The sequence below is a fragment of the Poecilia latipinna genome, unplaced genomic scaffold (genome assembly GCF_001443285.1).
Source record: "Poecilia latipinna isolate Pla-1442-1.1 unplaced genomic scaffold, P_latipinna-1.0 Scaffold1882, whole genome shotgun sequence".
Taxonomy (NCBI): Eukaryota; Metazoa; Chordata; class Actinopteri; order Cyprinodontiformes; family Poeciliidae; genus Poecilia; species Poecilia latipinna.
The window spans coordinates 116,331-125,559 of NW_015114498.1; the positions used below are offsets into that span (position 1 = coordinate 116,331).

At 35.8% G+C, this 9,229-nt stretch overlaps 1 long non-coding RNA gene across 1 annotated transcript in view; it reads left to right on the forward strand.

Moving 5' to 3' along the window:
- The window catches only part of LOC106934927 (uncharacterized), a 73,252-nt gene extending 66,708 nt beyond the window's left edge, over positions 1–6,544 (forward strand). Inside the window, exon 2 of the long non-coding RNA XR_001421801.1 lies at positions 6,331–6,544. This is a non-coding gene — a long non-coding RNA (uncharacterized LOC106934927). The remainder of the gene's footprint in view (positions 1–6,330) is intronic.
- The last annotated feature ends 2,685 nt before the right edge of the window (positions 6,545–9,229 follow it).

Consider the following 9,229-nt stretch of genomic DNA (forward strand, 5'->3'; position numbering starts at 1 on the left):
TATATATATATATATATATATATATATATATATATATATATATATATATATATATATATATATATATATATATATATATATATATCCCAATCTGACAGGTAAAAATTCCATAAATTTCCTCTAACCTTCCCTAGTCTCTGTAGGTGTCCATGTCCCCTGCTGAGCAGAAGAGAGTCAAGCTGTTCAACTGAATATACAAGTGAATTAACAACTCTACAGCCTGGCAGGTGTCTCATTAGAAATATATTAGGGCTGTTATCAGTAACCCAGCACTCCCTAAATGTCTATAGCTGTGTACACGTGTGTTTGAGACCGAGCCTTTCAAGAGGGATAGAGAGTGTTTCTGTGTTTGTGTACGCACGACGCTGGTAATTGGAGCTGTGTTAATTCAGTGCAGCAGTGATGCAATCCAGAGGCTGAATGTATTCATTTTCAGACCTCGCATTTATTTTTGGCATGAAGTGCCTCTCATGCAGCTGCATCTGAAAAGTGAAGCGATTAAAAGTGTCCTGAAACTTTCCTGAGTCTGCAAGTGACACATACTAATTAATATAGCACCAAATTAAAGGTCTGAGCTCTGACAAAAATTTGAGAAAAAGAAACTCAATCTGAAGACCAAATAATACTTCTACCATGAATAAGCCTATGAGCAACTTATCCCTCTGTTAATGTATCCATTAAAATGACGAAAAACAGCTTTAAATTATTTCTATCATAGAAGCCAAAAAGCGGGTGCAGAATTTAGTGAAAGTTTGTAATTTATGACTCATCTTATGCTTAACAGATTCAGTTTGTGAACAGGCTACGTTAGTACTGTAGTGCACAAATTAAAGTGAAATACATTGGTACTGCTGTTAGAAATTAGTATCTAGAATGTGCTAGAATGTGTCAGCATAAAATATCCTTCTTCAGAGATAAATTGATGCCTTTGTAAATGTAACATGTATCATTAAGCATTCTTACCGGTTTCCTAATATATATAAGTATTCTAGCATCTGTCGAAGTAGCAAAATCAAAATAGCAATAAATAGATATTAGAAAATTTTTCTTTGGAATACACAGACATGAAAATTATGGGCCAATATTGATGTGCAATATTACCACTGCTGGTATTGCCAAGAAACATTAATTACAATGGGTTTTTTTCCCCAAAGTATCTGTATTTCTCCAAAAGGACACCGCTTCCCATGGTGTCCTTTTGGGACCATGGAAAGTGGAAAAGTGCTGTCATTGCTACTCAATTAAACACCCCATAATCCTCTGTTGCATTGTTTAGACTGCCACATGCCCAAAAAAAAAAAAAAAAAAAGGCCAACTCCCTCTCCACTCCATCCCAAAAGACACATACGAGTGACATACGAGTGACAAGATAGAAATAAACATTAGTTATTAAATAAACATATTTTATATATCTTGTTTTTGTTTTTGTATTTTTTTTAAATAAATGATTAAGTCAAGTCAGGTCTTTTTATTTTCAATTTTACTTTTAACATGGCAAAATCTTGCAACCATTGTTTTATTTTATTTATTTTTTTGCCAATTTCTTTTGTTTTGTTTTTTTTGTCTAACTGATTAAGCTTAATATCATCTGTCATACCATTTGTGGGCAATTTCAGATGTCTTTGAACCGTTTCTTTGAATCCATAACTGCTTTTTAATTCCCTTCCAATGCATTAGATCCACCTTTATTTTTGCAGATGCTAGTTAGTTTTTTTTTTTTCTGTCCAGTTCCAGTAAAACTACTTGGAAGAGATACCAGTTATAGACTTTCAGTCTTGGATGTAGAAGCCAACGACCTAATTGGGTTCTGTTTTGATGTTTGTGGGAGAATGCCCGGTGTTGTTAGCCTTCAACTGACCGACTCAGGAAATGTTTGAGGCTCTGACTGCTGACCATGACCTCAACATTCCCACTATTTATCAGTGTGGGATGGTTTTGGGGGCCAAAATAAGTAAACGTAAAATAACTATAATGAGTGATTTAAATACTTTAGAAATTCTGCTTCAAATTGAACATGCACCTAAATACACTTACATAAACTGTAAATCCATTTGCAGCTGTGAATATACTGCTTTTTGCCTCGTTGTACATCAGTTTTGGGGAATCATGATGGAACAAGAAGATGAAAACAGTGTGGACGCTGCTTTGTACACAAATAGATCAGAGAGTCTTTGCAGAAAAAACTATGTTCCACACAATTCTCACATATTTGTTAGTTTTCAGTCGTGTTTCTCTGTTTCTTGTCTTAGTCAAACACAAAACATTTTTCTCACTGACTCATCTTTGGTTTAAATTTAATGATGGCTTCAGTTACTTTGAGTCTGATTAAAAACAGAGAAAAGGTAAGTGCTCCATGTTGTGTGAAAACTGCTAGATATTGGTATACAATGTTAACAAAACCATTACTGATTATTTTACTTTTTGGGTTATGTAGCTCTTACTGTCTGGAAGTAAAATCAGTTAACTAATTACATAGACTACATTGAATGCCAATTTAGCAACATTGGATAGTATTTGTCAAAACTGTCGCTCTGTCATGACAAAGTATGAAACAGAGAATCTGTTAAAACAAATCAAGTTCTTCTGCCTTCTCCCTTTGCGACTATCAACATAATTCAACACTAACAAAACCTCCATGAATGTCCAATGGATAAGTTAAGAATATCCACATGATTCATGACAATAACATTATTTTAAAAAAACAGGTGCAAATTATTTGACAGGAGTGGTTGCAGTGATACATAAGTCGGCATGATAAGAATTTAGAAAAAGCTATGCTATTTCAGTAATTTTTTTTCTCCCCTCATTTATCACTTATACAAGCACTTTTTTCCCCTCAGTCTGTAGCTTTATTCTGTAATCACCTTGGGGACTAGCAGCAGTCACAAGGCTACTTTGAGGTTAACCTCTCACAAAAACACTCTGGATATTTTGGTCTCTTTTTTTTTGCCCTGTCTGGACAGTTTCATAAAGTTTTCATGACAACATTAATAGTGCAACATGCTACCATTTAACACTGTTATAAATTAATGTCTTGAGAGGATTAATGATTTTAATTTGGGCAAACATGAGTAAAATTCATCCTTCTGAGTGAGGTACATGCAGAATAAGGATCACAAACTTAAAAGGCACCAGTTTTACTTTTAACCATAGATGGTTCAGCTGCTTCAGATCGGACCACATCTCTACACACATGCTCCCTTGTTGACCTGCTTACCGAGACGCATCACATGGGAAGTGTGTGTACCGCTCACATATGCACAGATGCATGCTTGCTTTCACCTTGTCAGCACTTGCTCCAGATGTGTCTTGATTGGGAAAACATCCATTAAACACACTAGAGTGTCTTTGTACATAACGGTGCAGCTGCACGCCGCGTGATGCGCTTTTTCAGACACACTCAGATGGAGCTGAGTTGTTGCACAGCAGCGTTGCCAGCAGGGTGAGCTGTGACCAGGGTGTTTGCTCATGGTTACGTAAAGACAGTCCAGAGAGGGATTAATGTGTTTACCGGGGGGAAGAGTAAGTATTTTCCAGTGACCAAAGATCGCTTTGTTCACTGAGGTGAGTTTGAGTGGCTAATGTTAGGTTATATGTCAATGACCCAAGTTAATGTGAATGCTCCTGTTTGGAACAAAAGTCTAAGCAAGGTTTTGTAGGTTTTTCTTTGTGGTTCATTAACTTTGCAATCATCAGATTGGAGGAGATCAAGCTCCACTTTGCTTTTTTGACTTGAGACCACTGCTTATTACCCACCCACTTTAATTCTCTGTCCAGTCTGTCCTCATTTCAGTCACAGCTGTTATTTTATGTAAGTTAAAATAGTCTTCTTAAAAATTTAATTAACATTTTTTCTTATTTCATTTACACAGTGCATAATCAGCGATCAACACTGGTTGAGAGGGTGAATGCTGTCAGAAAACAATGAACTTTTTCTTTTAAAGGAAAAAAGAAAACAACCTTTTTTTATATAATTTGGAGCTACTGGCAGCTGACACTAAACCACAATTCATTTCATAAAATGCCAGATTCCCATCCACCCACTTGCGCTAGTTCTTTGAAACTCATCTACACAAAGACACAGATGTGTATCTCATCTTTTAGAATAAACACACTCTCATCCCCCTCCAAAATCTTGATCAGTATAATCAGTATGGAAACCCATCATGAAGCTCTGCTGGCGTTTCAATCCAATAATATATTTCTGCTATATGTGAATGCATATATACTGTAGTGTGCCTTCTAAGAGACTTAAAGGGCTACTTTGGCATATTGAAATTGATGTTCTGTAAAGTTGTTATCTGAGTAAATGAGTCTAATTAATGTCCACATCATGGGGAAAAGTAAAGAGCAAGTCATAGCCAGAGCCCCTTTTTCTGATTTTATCTATTTATTGTACATTAAGGATCAATCAGTTTACCATATGGAAATTTCAGTGTGACATTAATACCATATTTTTCGGATTTATAAGCCGCTTTGAACCATGTGGTGTAGCTTTTCTGTGGATTTTTCTTCAACCACCAGGGGGCTCTTTAGCAGGAAGTGAATCATTGGAAGTCAAAATTGAAAATCAAAGAAGAACGCGCTAATTTTCATTGCTAGCAGCAACGAAAATTAAGATGATCTTTTAAGTTGAGGGCTATCAATCTACCAGTACAGGAGGGAAATGGAGCCGCTGAACGAATCCAGGGTTTGGCGTTGGAGATGGAGGTCTGTGTCCTTCTGCTTTGGAGACAGAGGGCTGCGGCCTTAATAGCAGATTTAGCTCTTGGTTTTTCACAAAGAAGAAGCAGAGGGCTGCGTTCTTGTGACAAACCGAGAGCAGCGTAGATTTTAGCGGCTTTTAGTCCGATGTGGCTTATATATGTATGCTTCCAGTTTAAAAAAAACTTTGTAGGTGCGGTCTATAGTCTGGAAAATACTACTTAAGACAATTAAATATTTGCCAATTTGATCATATAGTAGGTGGTGTCTTAAGTTTTTTGTTTTTCAATCACATCTCTACCGCAGTGTATGGTAGGAGATGAAGTGATTTTCTTTTTTTTTTTTTTTTAGTCACTGGTACAATTTTTGAATTGCAGTTTTATTGTTTTTGTAGCAATGGTGCACATGTGCTGTTTGCGCGACATCCACCACTCTTTATGAACTTTGGTCTGTGAGATCAGTGTCAGGTGTGGGCGTTAAAGACAGTAATGACAAACTGTTAGATAAACCATTGACATAAATAGCCAGAGTACATGCTATCTGGAATACCGAATATCCCATCTAACCAGTTCCTTGTGTTTATGATACTACATAGTAAAACATTGATGGCGATGATGAGAAAGTGCTACCAACATCCCCCTATTCTCAAAACTTTGTTCTGTCTGTGTCATATGGAGAGGGGACCAGCATTTAGTTCTACCACAATCTCTATGCTCCCTTCAAAGCAGCAGAGACTTTTCTGTATCCTTCCATTTTAGTTATAATGTGGTAAAAGCCATAAGCAATTTTGTACTGCGCCCTTGACATAAATTAAACCTAATAAGTCCCAAACATGTTTTTTTGTCAGAGTACATGGAGAACCAATTCTAAGAGCTTTTACGAGCACAAAAAAGCTGACAACAAATGCTAAACTGACAGTTTAAGTATAAAATTCACAGATTTATGTCACCTGCTGTTTTGTCACGGGGAGTTGGTACAAATCTTCTTTTTAGATGCCGTCTCACCATGAGGACAGCACGTTTGAATTATCCCGTTTTATAGTGAAATAAAAGCCAGCCTCAGTGATGGACAGTCAAAATCCTGTAATAATCCCTGCTACATGTCATATGTAATATATTAAAGGTGGTTATACATTTTAATATTTACAAATGTTTTATTTATATTTTGTCTCTGGAAAATAACTTTCTGTGACTAGGGAAAATCTGAATTTTTGGAAGTTTTATTTTTAAATTTTTTAGTTGGCTGTTAACAAGAAAGACTAATAGCCTATTACTTGTAGAATTAAGTGAGTGACTAACCAGTGAGTGTTCATTAATGACTAATTAGGAATGAATAGTAACATTTCACTTGGCTGATGGTTAATAGTTAATTTGTGTTCTCCAAATAATATGCTAACTAATTGCTTTATTCTGAATGGGAAGAAAATGCAAAACTATTTCATTGTACAGGTAAAAATAAAAAGAACAAGAACTTAAAAGATTGTAAGTCAGTTTTATGGTGCATTGTGCAGATGGCTTTTAACTTCAAGGGAGACAGAGGTGAAACTGATGAGCCGATAATTGTTCAGTTTGTTTTGAATGTACTGTTAATCTCATGTTCACAATGTACCTTTTACCTCTGTTGCAGGTGAGTCTGTGTGGTGAATCCTCTTCTGTGAAGTACTATGGATTTGTGAGTTGTTTTTACATCAGTTACTTGTGCATTAAACACAGATTCTCACTTAGGCTTGACTAAGCCCCCCCGCACAGGTTTCACGTTCCACAGAACCTCTAAGGGTTTTATTTCAAACTAAAATGAAAAGCTAAGCAGTATTTCATCTCTCATTGCCAACAAAAAAAAACCAACATAAAATCAGCTCTGTTCATCATAATCAGTATGATTTTGAAGGTCTACGGCCATGGGCAGGTCTATTCTGGAGCCCTTGAAAATGGATTCTTACCATATAATAGGAGAGTCTATTTTGATTCTGTGAACACTGTTTCACAGGCGGAAACCTTTAAATCATATTTTAAAGCACAAACGTTGACATCACAGCAGCAAATAAACCTGTGTACGTCCTCAGAGACTCTTCTTGCATTTCTCTTACAGCCAATTTTATCATCCCAATAGCAAAAAATAAGAACTACGCTGCTCCATTCATTCCTCTGTTTCTTCACCGAACCACTGGCTTTCCCCAGGAGCTACACCTCTGTGGGGCAAGCTCTTTCAGGGGACGTTATGGTGTTAATTAAAGTTGGTGCACATGTGAAAAATACCCAAAGTGTTTGACCTGAAAATATTTTTCAATTTCAATGCAATGAAAGGTGCTTTTTGAGCATGGGATAGCAATTTACATAAAAAAGAAAAAGCCTTACATAATGTACATTTTATGAGAAAAGTGAAGTTTAACCTTTAGAAACTACTGGGCAAAGGCAGTAACATTTGCTCTTTGATGCTTTTATGCTTTTCTGGACAAGTGATAGCAATGTAAAGGCTTATTTTAATCAAGTACTGTTGAAGGAATCAAAAAAGCTTTTTGGCTTATATAAATATAACAGAAATATTCTTTGTCTCTCAGATTGGAAATTTAGGAACAGCAAAAATGTCTTTATGTCACAGAGGAGTATTTCCTTTTAAATATCTTGCTACATTTCTGACAGGCTTTTGACTTCATGTTGCACCTCACTGGTGCTAAAAGCATAAACTTTAAGTATCTGGAGTAGTGTTGTTGAGTTTGTGGTGGTTAACAGAGCATTTACCGGTCAGAAAAAAGATTAAATTTATTATAAAGGGCATTTTACTTTGAGCAATGCAAATTTTGGATGCTTTTTTTTTCTATAACACATATGTTCAAATTGAGCAATGTAGAGGAGTAAGAGATCACAACAGTAAATATGGTTAAATTATGGAAATGTCAAATGACAATGATTCAGTTTCATGAAAAAATCCATAAAAAACACAAAATCCTGTGTTTATACTCAAGTCCTGCATTTTTATTCTTTTACTGGGTAACAGATCTCTGTAAATGGACTAATAAAAAAAATAGATCTCGGCCATCATAATGTTGCATGTTTAGTTTTTCACATTCTTGTGTACTTTGTTTTGTATTCCATTTTAATTTGCATTTACTGTCTTCGCTTATATTTCTAATGAAATGACAACATTTTGTTTTAGTGATGCTGTTGGTTTAAACACATCAAACCCTACCGTCCACTACTACTTTTTTTTCCTTCTAGAAATGACTGTTTAGACTAATTCACTTTCATGTGCAGGGAATATTTCATTTCTTTTCACAACCATGCTACTGCGTGCACAGAACACTGTTCCTACTGTCTGGTAAAATCTTAGGGAACTAGTGATTTGTCCCAGCAGAGCACTACAGAAAAAGTAACAAGTGAACCTTCAGCAAAAGTCAAACTTTTATCCTGTCATAAGGTGCTTTTGTTGGATCACAAGGCAGCCAGTTCCTCTATCCATAACAAGGCTGGAGTGCACTGAGCCCAAAATATACCAATACTCATGCATCTGGTTTGCATTAGCAGAGTGATACTCATCTGGGTTACATGTCTGCTGCTGCAGCGTAGACCACCCTTCTGTTTTCTTCTCTCTCTTTAAGTGGTTTCTGGAGATATTAACTACTGGTTTGGCTCGTCATAAAACAGAACAGACAAAAGGCTCAAAAGCTATAAAACATTACTGCCAAATTGTGAATAAACAAGCTAAAAATAGGGGTTATTTTCAAGATGTTGCCATGGTGGATAGTGGGTGTTTTGGTTTTGTAATGCTTGTGATTAATTTGTGCAATATTTGACTTGTTCAGTAATTTTACATATACTCAAACGTTTTCACATTTACTGCCCACCTTTTACTGCAATTTCAGTTTTCTTTCTCTACCACCATTTGCATTTTAAGATTGTAATTTCTGCCAGTTATTTGGAAATTGCTTGGACTCACTTAAACTGTATGCAGAATGTCTAGAACATCAATATTCGAGTCTTTCAACAGATTTTCAATCGGGTGTAGTTTTAGATTTTGACTTGGTCATTTAAGCACATGAATACATAGGTTATATTTGCTAACTGAGTGACTTCTGATGGGATTTGCACTAAATGGCATTTAGTGACATTAGACCAATTGGTGATGGATAAATATGAATGCCACATTTTTCACATTGTTTTTGTGACAAACATTACAAATTACTTACTCATTGTTACTTTATTAAATTAAATCCTGAAAAAAATACAATGACATTCATGGTTGCAGTGTGATAACGTGGAAAACATCAAGGGTGTAAGTACTTTTGTAATGTAATTGACAATTGTTGGATGCATTCAGCTCGCCTGAGGCTGTAGGACTTCTTCCTACTCAGCCCATATTTTGTAGTTTAACAGCAGAGAAACATTTGTCCTAACTTTGGGGTGATTTGACTCTAGTTTACACAGACTGATAGATACAAGATAAACATTTGCTCTTTAAAAACAAAAATCACTAAAATGTGATTAGCTTGCATTGCTGTGTGTGGCACGTCCTCTTTCTTTTCTTGTGA